The sequence below is a fragment of the Pinus tabuliformis genome, chromosome 9 (assembly GCF_031772625.1).
Source record: "Pinus tabuliformis cultivar Carrire ecotype Pingquan chromosome 9, CPIR1, whole genome shotgun sequence".
Classification (NCBI taxonomy): domain Eukaryota; kingdom Viridiplantae; phylum Streptophyta; class Pinopsida; order Pinales; family Pinaceae; genus Pinus; species Pinus tabuliformis.
Window position 1 is genome coordinate 795,593,868 of NC_142307.1, and position 13,644 is coordinate 795,607,511.

Sequence of the window (13,644 nt, forward strand, 5' to 3'; positions counted from 1 at the left end):
AAAGAAAGAGTTTGAATATTGATTAAGAACAACAAGAAACCTTTCTTGTTAATTGGAAGTATTCAAGTCTCATATGTATGATTACACAGTAGTTTAGATTTCATGGTGAAAACACAGAGGATCCCATCATTTGGTTTTCTCATCAAATCAAAACACAGATACTGCGTTAGGCACAAGATCGCAGACTACTTGGAGGAGCTGAGAAAGATTACCACCAAGGAGGATTTGGAGATGAATAGCCAAAACATGTTGAATTAATCGATGGTCCTATCCAGATTAGAACAATGTTGCTCTTGCTTAAGAGGTATCCTAAATCTGGCTCCAAGTCAGTGTACCTAGATTCTATGGAGGTTATAGTCCACTTCTAGCTAGGGACCATCAAGCCGTTTGGGGATGTCATCACACAATACTGAGCTTGGAACCAATATGTAATCAAGAAGCATCAAGTGGAAGTTGTTGAGCTAGATTTTCCCCAATTTCAAGCATCGTATTGTTTTGTCTTGTTAGGTCGTCAAGTTGTCTCTACCCTATTTTGTCTTATATGGGTATGAGTGAAAATGTAGTAATATTTGTAATTATTTGTAAAGTGAAATTCAAAGTCTCAATATTTGAATGCGAAGAGTCATGATATAATGTAATGAGTCATTTCATAAAGAAGTTTAAGAGTCATGAGGGGAGTCAAAGAGTCGCAAAGGGGGATGTCAAGAGTCACTTCCTTTGTTATAAATATATCCTCATAACTCATGTAAGGGGATTTTGGGAGCCAAGCTTTTGCCTAGGCTTAGAAGGACCTTGGAAGTATTGTGAAGAGCCTTGGCTTCTTTGTAGTGTAAAGAAAGTATACTTCTTTGGAGGAGAAAGTGTTCTTGACCTTAGTGTTCCACTGTTTGGGCTAGTGGTATGTCAATGGTGTGTGTATGAATGGAACTTTCACTTATAATAAAATAAGAGTCGACACACTTTCATGCATATGTTTTGAATATAGTAGGATTATTCTTGTTGTATTTGCAATGTATGTTATTTAATTTGGGCTTATGCTTATGAACTATTTTGTTTGCATTGTAAGAATCTTGTTGAATGTGTGTTGTTGTATTGATTCATCACTTTAACTTGTGGACTATTATGTATCTTAGCTTACGATATCATTACGCTTGTTTGTTCCTTTCAATATTTGTACTATTACAAGCTTCCAAGGGGCACACTTCCTTTTCCCTTCGTGTGTTAGAACCTTCATGCATCACACTTGACCATTTCATAGGGTCACACACTTTCTCTCACCCAAAGTTACGGTACTTCACTCTGCACATTTTTGCAGTTAAGGCATAACATTACTACCCACTATTGGGACTCCTTCACCAAACAATGTGAGGTCTAGTTGGTACTTCATATCGAGGAGATCCCCTGAATGTTGGTGGGTCCATAACTATGAATGAATTCCAACCAATGTGCAAGTTCAATTCCAAAGTCTAACTAGAGGGCTGACTATTATACTCTTTAGAGGCATATTAAAAAGCTTGAAATATGTTTAGGTGGTGGCTCATGGGAATGGTGATGTAATATTTGTAGTAATTCATATAAGGGATCCTACCCAAGAGTAAATGTGAATTTTTTTCATGGAGGACAATGGGTTGTAGGTTTCCAAAAAAATGGACCAAATGTTGAGGAGGGCATATCAAAGAGATAAAGATGAGGCTTAATGACTTAAAAGAAGGCATGAAGAGATTTCTAATACCAAATCTTCAAGCTCCAAACAATAAGTAAATGGTTGTGGTTGAAGAAAGGAATAGAAAGGTGTCTCAACATTAAAAAATACCACCATCCAAAAATAATATAGGGGTATCTACTTCAATTCCATAGAGCAGAATTGCTAGACTGGTGAATGTGAAAGTGAGAGAAGTTGATTCGAGAGTTTCTAGGTGCATCTTTGTGTGTGGTATCCCATTCAATGCTATTTTGGATCACTACTAGAAATATATGATAACAATAGTTAACAAAGACCCCACAAGGTACAAGCAGTCCAACTATGGAAAATTTAGAGCTAAACCTTTGAAAAGTTAGGAGGAGCTTGTGGAGGATATATTATCAACAATTCATTCCTCCTGGAGTAGCTCTAGAGTTAGCATAGTCCTAGATGGATGTATAGATACAAGGCATAGGCCATTGATAAATATCATTGTCACTTCACCAAATGGAGCAATGCTTTTAAACGAAAAAGGCTATTCATGAGAGGTAAAAGATGTGCAATTCATTGTTGACATTTTAATAAAATCTATTGAAAAAATAGGACCTAGCAGGTTGGTGTAAGTTATCACAGATAATGCACTAGTTTGTAAATTTGTAGGTTTAATTATTGAGGGGAGGTAAAATCAAGGAGGTTTTTTCCTCGAGCAATAGATCTTCGATAATGTTATATTGGTTCAAAAGAAATATTCTCAAGTAGAGTAAGAAATTGTTTCCTATTTAATGTTTTGAGGAGGTTGGGATTTTACAAAATCTTTATTCAATGGGTCCCCAATTTCATCATCCCACCTTGGATAACTTCTTTGGTAAATGGAAAAGTCACTAGCTTATTCCTAGCATCTATGGAGTTTCACTAAGGTTGTCCCTTGTCTCCCTTCCTCTACATTTTGGTAGCTAGCACCTTGACCAAAATACTTGAATATGAATGAAGCTCAAGCCATATTCCTAGTATCATATTCATGTTAGATGTTGAAAGCACCAATCACTCCCAATTAGTTGATGACACTATTCTCAGAAGAGGAGCATCGGCAGTAACTTCTCAAAGATTCAAGTGGCTTTTGAATCACTTCCTTGGAACCTCAAGAGGTTAAAGTAATAGAACCAAATTATAAATTTAGGCATGGAACTCCTAGATGATCAAATGTATCCAAATAGATGTTATCTTTGGATTTAATACACTTGAAGGTTGGATGGATACCAAATACCTTGGGATCTACGTTTTCCTAAAAACACTCTCTTCTTAAGCATGGATCCCTACCCTCTTGAAAATTAAATCCAAAATGGAATCATGGGGTTTAATATGGCTCACTTTGATTGGCCTAATAGTATTAATTAAATATGGGTTTTATGTAATTCCTTTATCACAATTTTTGTGTTTGTTGGCTTCTGTTGGTGGAAAGTATAAGTAGATTATTGCCATGTGCCATGTATATATGTGACATGCTTAATGATAGAGGCTATGATGTATTCTTCTCAAAAGGAAAGGCATTCCTTTGACACATAGCCACGGGTCAAGTAAAGAAGATAAGGATTTGGGTGAAGAATATCTTTACCCTAGAGGTAGAGGAGTATGATGCGTTGAGCACAAAAGCAGAAAGGGTGCAGAGCTGAGATGTTGGTGACTTGTGGCACAGGGGATTGGGCCACCTGCATCATAGGGCTTTGAAGATATTGCAGCAAATCACTATGGGTATTCCCAAAGGTACACTTGAGCAAGTTGATACATGCAAAGGGTGTACTTGGGGAAAATACACCAAATCTTACTTTCACAACAGAGAAAGTCGAGTAGAGGCTATTCTAAAGTGAGTCCATTCAGATGTATGTGGAACATTCTTGAAAACATCCACGGTCAAACGAAGGTATTATGTTATATTTGTTGATGAATTTTCTCGAAAATGATGGATATTTTTCATGCATAAAAAAGGAACAAACTTTCAAAAAGTTTTGTGAGTTTAAAGCATTGGAGGAGAAAGATTTGGGCAAGAAGTTTAAATCTCTATAGAGTGATAATGATGGTGAGTATGTCTCAAACGAGTTTAATAAATTGTGTGCAGCGAAAGGAATTAAACGGGAGTTAATGACACCACATATCCCTTGGTAGAATGGGGTAATCGATAGGTAGAACACAAGAAAAGTAGGGGTAGTGAGGGCGATGTTGCATCATGAGGGCCTACCACTACACTTGTGGGCTGAGGCATGCAACACAATGGTTTATCTTCAGAACCACATCCCACATTGGATACTTGAGATGAAGACACCAGAGGAGGTTTATTCCAATAAGAGGCAAGATGTTGGTCACTTTAAGATTTTTGTGTCATCGATATATTGCCATGTTAGAAAAGATGCACGAAAGAATATTGAATGACAACAAATTTGGGGATATTTGTGGGGTACATTGATACGCCTCACAACTATCAGTTGTACTTGCTAACTAGCGGGATGATAGTGGTTCACAGGGATGTCATATTTGATGAGGAGAAGGCCATGCGAGTTTCCCTTGAGAGTGAGCTTCAGTTACATGTGGATGAGGATCTTTTAGCTTCTAAGGTTTAGGAGCCTTAGATTGATGTGGAGTAGCCACATTCAAAGGATCCAAGAGTGGAGAATCCACTCAGGCAAAATCTTCCAAAGAGGGAAGAAATTACACCAGAGAGGTTCACAGATTGTTGGATGATGCACGAGAGAATGTGGGAGCACCCACTTCTCAATGCAGGTAGAAGGGGTCACCTGAGACATACACTAGATAGATGTCGCTTTGAGAATGTGTTGTGAAAAATCCATGTTCCTTTAAGGAAGAAATGCAGCAATCAATTTTGGTTGATGCCATGGTGGAGGAGTATGACTCCATAGTTTGTAACAGTGTTTGGGATGTGGTCCCAAGACTGGAGAACAAGTCAGTTGTGAGCTCCCATTGGCTTTACAAGGTAAAAAAGCTACAAATGGTAGTTTGGAGAAGTATAAGGCTAAATTTGTGGCCCGTGGATTTTCACAGTTAGAGGGGATTGACTACAATGAGACCTTTTCTCTTGTTGCAAGGTACTCGTCGATTAGATCTATATTGGCACTATCAGCATAGATGAGTTGGAAGATACATCATATGGATGTGAATACAACCCTCCTTAATGGCATGATTGAGGAAGAGGTGTACATAGATAAACCTGAAGGTTTTGAGACCTTTGACCATGAGTTGCATGTGTGCTAGCTCAAGATAGTGTTGTATGTACTAAAGAAAGCACCTCATTCTTGGTACACAAGGATAGATAACTAATTCAATAGGTTGGGTGTCACGAAGAATGAAGCGGATGTGAGGCTATACCACATACTGTTGGAATGTAAATTGCTGACCATTGTACCTTATGTTGATGATCTCATACTGACAATTGATGATCAACTGATCAAATATTGTAAGGAGGACCTTTCAAGAGAGTTTGAGATGAAGGACAAGTGGCTCGTGCACTACTTTCTTGGCATGGAGTTATGGTAGGGAGATGGGGAGTTGTTTGTGTCTCAGGGAAAGTATGCCAGTGAGATACTCAGGAGATTCCGCATGGAGAGCAGCAAACCCATGGAGTCTCCTCTACTAGGTAACTAGAGGAAGGAGGATGCTACTTCAGGGGAGGTAGTGGAAGCTATTGTTTACAGGCAGCTTGTGGGTTCACTCATGTACTTGGTGAACACAGGACTGGATATGTTTTATGCAGTTAACAAACCTAGTCAGGCGATGGATAGGCTGACCAAGCTGTATTGGAAGGCCACAAAGAATGTGTTGAGATAAATCAGGGCACTTCTCAATATAGATTATGGTACAAAAATACAGAGGGAGTGAAGCTTCAAGGCTTCACTAATGCAAATTGGACAGGGAGTCCATCCAACCAAAAGAGCACAAAAGGATCTTTAGTATTCGGTCATCTGTAGTTTCTTGGTAGAACAAGAAACAAATATTGGTTGCACTCAATTCGGCAGAGGCAGGAGTACATGGCTGCGAGTCAGGAAACATGTGAGGCCATCTGGAGGAGGAAGATCTTGGTTGGCTTCTTTGGTCAGCAAATGGATCCAACTCTGATTTACTGCAATAATTAGAGTCATATAAAACCCTCTGAAAATTTAGTTTTTCATGATCATTCCAAGAATATTGATATCCGATATCATCATATCAAAGATTGTGTATTGAAGCAGATTATGTTGTTAGAGAATATTCCCATAGAGGATCAAGATGCTAACATTTTTACAAAGGCATTGTCAAGATGTAAATTCAAGTTTCACATAGACAATATTGGGGTTGCTGACAATCCCTTTCTTGTAGAGAAGAAGTGTTGAGAAATGACAACAAGAAATTCTAGTTTAATTTGGCCTTGAATTAAACTGAGAATTAAAATCGAATTCTATTCTCATAGAAACTTTTAAATAGTTAATTAATTTTAATTAGCTTAATTATCTTAGGAATTTTTAGTTGGAAGTATTTATGAGGTCATGTATATGTTCTCCCTAAATTTTAGGGGTCCAGGATGAATTTGATTCTGAGTTGTAAGTAGATCACTCAGTTTACCGAGTTATGCTAAGTTAAATTAGCTCCAAACTATTTGTGGAAATAATATAGAGTTAACATTCAGTTGATGCACTAGTGCATCCATAAGTGTCACTCTAGTTAACTGAAGATTCCCTCATCAGAAACTCATGCATGTCAATTCTGAGAAAGACCCAGTTGAGACTACAGTGTAGTGATAGTGTACTATCAGTTGTATTATTTACTAGATTGTAAATATCATGCATGCATTAGAGATTGATCCTATGTTTGGATTGTGTAGTTTTAGAAGCATGAATTCCATTTAAATGCAAGATATTCATCCTAGGAATTTTGCAAGATATTAAGGGCTTGGAGAGCTGCTGAAGAGGCTAAGGATTTGGATTGAGCTAGAAGAGAGTTGAGAATACTTGTGCGGAATTTTTCTAGTGAGAACAAGCTTTTGTATCTTCACTCATATTTATGATATATGTAGTACAGAGGTTTTGAGCAGTGGATTTCCTGAGATACATCTTGTGTTATGTGTCATTGATTGATCTTCTTCTTGTTCTTATTGTTTTCACCAATCTATTGGCTTCCACCTGTTGAAAGTATAAGTAAATTCTTTTCTTGTGCTTTAGTATATTGCATGAGCTTGTGAATCTACATGATTTTCTACATTTTTATGGAACTCCAAGTCTAGTTGCCTAGAGAGCTTCGAAAAGTAGTTTCTTATCACAACCTTTGAACATTATGGACTATAGTCATTGCCATTATCTCATTTCACCAATGGAACACCAATTTCACCTATGCTCACACCCTCTATTAGACTAGTGTGAGGAATTTAATGATATCCATGAATAAATTTTATCTTTGGTTGAGAAAGTGAAAAATTAGTAAGCTAGAATTAGTCAACTAGAGGATGAGATGGACTAGGTATGCCACCAATTCGTTGATCTTCAAACTCATAGAAACAAAAAGGATAATAGAAGTATGGGAAATAGTTCTTCTGATAGCCCCACAGACAAAATGTCCAAGGACCCTCCTATGTAAGACATGATTGCTCCTTGTAAATGCATTTTGTTAAATGGCTAGCATTGTAAAGTCTATAGAAGTAGATGCCTAAGTTCTGATTTTAGGAAGGAATGTAGCATCTGTAAAAAAATTGAGATAAACCTTCTGATCCTCCTAAATGATTTTTTGTCTTTAAATAGTATGTAAATTCCAAAAGTACCATGCTATGACCGAGCACAAAATTAATAGAAAATCCTTCTTATTTGTGGAAAAAAATCCTCGAATATGTTTCTCATTTATCGAATTATCTCTCATGGAACATTTTGGTATGCAAAGTTGGTTGTCTTTGAACAAAAATCCATCCTAGATTATATATCTTGACAACTATATTATATTCACACTTTCTACATTTTCATGAGTTTCATATGCTTCCTTTGAATCTCTATCATCCTAGTACATTTATTTTAGTTCATCAATTATTAAAATATTAACTTGAAATTATCATAGCACCAAGCTTAATATACTTAAAGCACTAGATATAGTGTTTGATGAATCACATGTATGCTTAGTGACAAAAGTAAAACTTTATAGAAATTCAACCCATTTTACATGCCTTTAATTAGATTTAGGTGGTTTTTAATGAACACGAGAGTGATGTTATGACTGTACAAAACAAATTCCTTTCGTAGAATGTAGTGTGTACATTTCTTCAAACCCTAAACTATAACATAGAATTATTTATCATAAGAAGAATACCTATTTTTTTCTTAATTTATTTTCTCATTGAAATAAGTAATTGATTTCCCTTCACGAGTAGAAACTTCTTCAACAAAAGCTCCATTTGAATCCATTTCCACATAGAAGGACTTGTTAAATTTTGGTAGCACCAAAATAGGATACTTTGTGAGCTTTAGCTTCAACAATTTAGAATTTTTATCTACTACTACAATCCAATTGAATGGCTAATTGTTTTCTTTGATAGTGTTTACAATAGGTGAACAAAGCCTGCTAAAATTCTCAATGAATTTTCTATAGAAAATTTGAAGACCATGAAAATTTCTAACCTCAAACGCATTTTCTGGCACAAGCCAATTGATGATTTCTATTAACTTTTTAGGGTCCATATTCAAAATATCTCCAAAAATCATGAGGCTTAAATATATAAATTACCTCTTCATAAACACACATTTCTTTAAATCTAAGTTGCATGAAGCGCTTAAATGTTTTGAGGTTTCCAATATGGGTACATTTAGAAATGTCACCTACAAAAGTGGAAACATCGGTCGAAACGTCCACTGGAACACCATATATATATATATATATATATATATATATATATATATATATATATAAACAATGCTATAAATATGTGGATAACACATTATTTTGTCAGAAAAAATGGAATGAGACCCATAGATGACAATTTAAAAGGAACAACAAGTCTATATTAACTCTCACACATGATTACATCATGGTCGAGTTTCAGTCGAGTTTCGATTGAGTTTCGGAGTTTTGGGTATGGATACGTCCAGAAACACTGGGTTCCTAAAAGTTTCATGCAACATATCTTTAAATTAATAAAAAAATTCCTACTACAAGGTCTTCAAAACCAATCTCAAATGTATTGAATGCTCTTCTTTTATTTTCCTTTACACTAAAATGTCATCCAAATAAACAATGGAAATATTACCTCTAAACCCCTTTAATACTCCATTCATTAGCCTCGTGAAAGTGTTGGCTATGTTAACAAGACCAGAAGGTATCACTAATCACTTACACAATCTATCATTGGTCTTAAATGATGTTTTCCACTCATTCCCTTGTATTATTTGGATTTGGTGGTACCCATTCATTAAATCAACTTTATAAAGAAATCTGGCACCACTCAAACAATCATTCAAGTTTTCAATGCATGGAAGAGGAAACATAAACCTAATTGTTATTTTGATGATGGCCCTTGACTCAATGCACAGCCCCCATCCACCATCCTTGTTTGGGCCAAGGACCATTGGAACAACCCATTGGATTAAACATTCTATGATATGACCTTTTTCTAATAATTGTTGCTCTTATTTATTCATCTCTTCATTTTCTTGAGGATTCATTGAATACGGTTCCTTTTTTGGAAGATTCGCTCTCAAAATAAGAGCCATATGATATTTGATGCTTCAGGAAGGGGGTAGTTTAATTGGAAATTCATCCACAATTATATCAACAAAATAATCAAATATATCCTTTCCTTCCTTACACAAATCATTTAATCTTGCACTAGTAAGAATTACATTTGGATTACCAATAAACGAAAAATGGACTTCTTTCTTTTTCACCTCTTATAGCAAAACCTTGCAAGTAATAAAAAACACACAAAGTTGAACTTCTTCTTTAACTCCTTCATCTTGTGAAGGCATCATTGTATGCTTACGAGCATTCTTCTCAAGTGTATACGTGTCCTTCTACCATCATTGATAGATCTCCTATCAAACTACCATGGCCATCCCAACAAAATATGGTAAACATCCATCACATCACATAGTATTTCATCCTTGTACCTTCCAATTTGAAAATCTACCTTACATTGTTCATTAACTGATGGCCTTTTTACAATTATGAGATATTGTAAGGTCTAATATGTGGTGTTATTTTTAAATCCAATTTCTGCACCATCTCTATTAAAACAAGATTATTTTTGTTACCAATATTAATTACAACCTTACAACACTATCTTTTGATTTGCACATGTTCTTTAACAAACTCCTCTTCTTGGTTTGTTCTTTAGTTTTCTTTTATGAGTTAAATAGAAATCCCTTCAACAACATAGGTCCTCGTACTTCAAAAAATTCTTCATTTTCCATTATAATCACATTCTTCACTTTAACTTCTGCCACATGTACACTACATTTTCCTACTGGATTATTCTTTAAGCATTCTCATGAAATATGGCCTAACTATCCACATCTGCAGAATCGAAGCTAGTAGACTCTAGCTCTAGGCTACCTCTAGAGAAATATTGTGTTCCTTTGAAGTCACCTCCTCTTTGTGGTTGCTTACATAGAATTCCACCTTCTTCTTTTGGAGGCTAAAATTTTTCTCTGCTAATTAATTATCCTTTTCCGCTGGAATGACCATTTCCTCTAGTCTTTTAACTCTATTTTCTAGAATTCTTCTTCCCCATCTTTCAAAGAAACCTAGTAAGGATATACAACTATGTTTAGAATCATGATATTAATCTCATCTTCAATCTCATACCTCAAGTCGTTAAGATAGCTGCCTATATTTTTAACATCTTCCTCAATGTGTCCATCGCAAATATTTAACTTCTAAAATTCTTTAGTATAATCTTTCACTATCATGGATTTTATCTAAGGTTCTGCAACTGCTTGAAAATATTTGATTGGTAATCCTTTGGAAAAAACTTATATTTGATGTTTTCCACTTTTCTTCCCTAGATTTTGATCTTGGGCTTCCGTTTTATTTTCTTTTTAGCCTATACCTCATCCCACCACAAGGTTGCATGTTCTTTCACCCTTGTGATAGAGAAATTCGATTTTTTTTATGGCATCTACTTCTTCACAATAAAAACACTTTTCCATGATATTTATCAAATATATTAATTCATTAATGTTCAAATTACCCTCATATGCAAGTACTTCCCTCTTCAGTCTAGCGCCCAATTTAACTATCATCCTTAACATCCCCTCCTCTACTTATTCTCCTCCTCCTTTCTTACTAGAGTATTCATCTTTGGCTTCACTGTCATATATGGTGTCAACTCCTACCTTATGGGATGTTTCCATTGCTTCTAACCTCCCTTGCATATGCCTCATCTCCTCCTTTAGTGCTGCATTCACTACATGAATTCCTCTATCAGAAAGTTTCCTTCCACCTACTAATTGAGCTTCTCCTCTATGCCTCTATCTCCTTTGCGTGTTGCCAAAATTTTGATGCTTCCTTATCTAGCCAAAATGGATCTGGAAATTTCTGGGAAAGTTTTCATTTTTCAACATTGTTAACCAATAAAACCAAATCATCATTCATTGGTCCTTATGACCCATTGGGCTTTCAAAATCGAGAAATAAAGGTAGTGTATTGGAAACAACTATGCACCAATGGTTGTCTATTGGCGCTGTCAACTGATGGGACCACCCACTCCTAGAAGATCTGCCCTTTTTATTGGGAATCCTTCTTTCAATGGCATGATCAATGGGGCACCTTCATTTAGGACCCTCCAAGTCTACTATAGGTTAGAGGGGGGTCCGATTTGGAACTCTAGGGTCCTCATTAAAGGAGTGATACCTTTGGATGGTGTAACTATGGTGTGAACATAATATGGTTTGGTGTAGAAATGTAGTTCAGTTTGGGACCCTAATTCACTTTGGGCCCCCATGGCTTGTCATGAGTTAGTAAAGGGTGGGGGTGTGGACAAGTCTCAAACAAGAAATCACCATGATTAAAACCACTCTAGTTTCTTGGGGGGACTTCGGTGTGGAACTCCATTTAGGGTAGAACCACACTTCTGCTGTGGTGAGACCTTGTACTGACACTTTGAGCTAGGAGTGGAACCCCTTAGTTTGGGCTTTGTGAAACAGAGTGTATATTGCAAGCTCTTAACCACATAAGCCAAACCAATCTTACATCTCTTCTTATATTAATATATTACTTTGTAGTTATATAAGGAAGTGAGTATCTCACATTTCACGCAAGTGTTAGGTCATAGAAAAACTTCAAGATTCAGAAAACCTCATAGAATGTAAATTGGTTTATTAGTTGTTCAAAATTGAATCATGCATTTCGGATGATGTCTCTTGGATATGGTATTGGTGGACAAGAAATGACCCACTCCTATCAATATCATAGAAATTCAGTGAAATATATACTACACCCTTACATAAAAAAATTGTAATATAATTTTCAATCAGTAAAACAGTATAAGAAAAATAAAAATTCTTCAAAAAAATTAATATCAGTAAAGGATCAATAAATCTAATCCTTTCAATTATTTTTCGAAAAAACCTTAAATTTCATGTATGATAGATTACTCTCTACATAAAATATTAAAAAAACAAAAAAAACATTTATATTACGAACAATAGAACCAAATTACATATTCGATTATGTATTGTCCGTGGCATCTACTATTAAGTAAAATAAATAAATTACAGAAACATGCAGGTTAAAAATTGAATATTAAGAACAAAAATAAAAATAAAAAATGGTTAACACTTTCCATTTGAATTAGATAAAGCGCAATTGTATGTAACTCGCGACCATATCTACCTGATGGAATGTATTCCTCTATTAACTTCCCAGCTTCAGTCAGATAGTCCATTTTTAAATCTTGTAACCCGTTTAAATATGCAATATTGCCGATCTTGCAGCTCTCCAGGTACTTTTGTACAACCTTTGAAAACAAAAAATTTCGATGGAAATTTTTAGTCACGAATAAATAAATCCTTTTAAGATTTCACCACAAATAAAAATAAAAAAAATATGACAATTCCATAAAACTCATTTGATGGACAAATTTTCAGTCAGTGAAAACAAACTTCATACCTGATAAGCACACCACAATCCGAAATTTTCCAAACAGTACATAATATCTTCATTTAAATCATGAATTGTATCCTTCCAAAAAAACAAATAATCTCTATTGAACGGCGACTCGTTGGTCTCGTCGCTTTCCCAAAGCTCACGCTGCAGTAATTAAAAAGAATTGGTAAGATATTTTCGGTCTTTTTACATATTTTAACAGGAAATACATACAATCTAAAAAATAAAGGAAAACTATACCCTCTCCTTAAGGAAATCTAACTTCATTTTCAAAAACATGTGATCAAAACTAGGTGGATCATAAAATACTGTCAGATCCTTAGGAGCAGCCTTATTCCTTTCCTCTGACGCACAAGCCTGCTCGAAGTTATGACAAAGCATTAGAATAAGCAATCCACTCTCTATGAAATATTATTAAATTTCTACCATGTATGTGGAAGAGACTTGATAATGTGAAATGCCTTTGGCTGCAACACTGGTTTCTCACCGTGGTGCTCTGAGTGGAAAGCTGTTCTTCCTCCTGGGAAGCTCCTGAAACAACACTTTGTGTCCTCTTGAACTTCTTACTCATGGACCCAGAAGGAGTAGAGACAACAAAATGATTGTCCACAGGCATATGCTCTTGCTCTTCTCCATCAATGCTCATCATTTTTCGTTTGAGACCTTCCATGATCTGCGTGCAATTCTGCAAGCTTGTAAATTAGAAACGGCAGGAAATCACATTTTTATCTCATTATGTTTCTAGATATGGCAACATGGAGATAATCTGATATAAATGTATTTGATTTAGATTTAGGATTTCATATTTACTGACAAAAGGATGAAAGCATAGGGTTAATTAT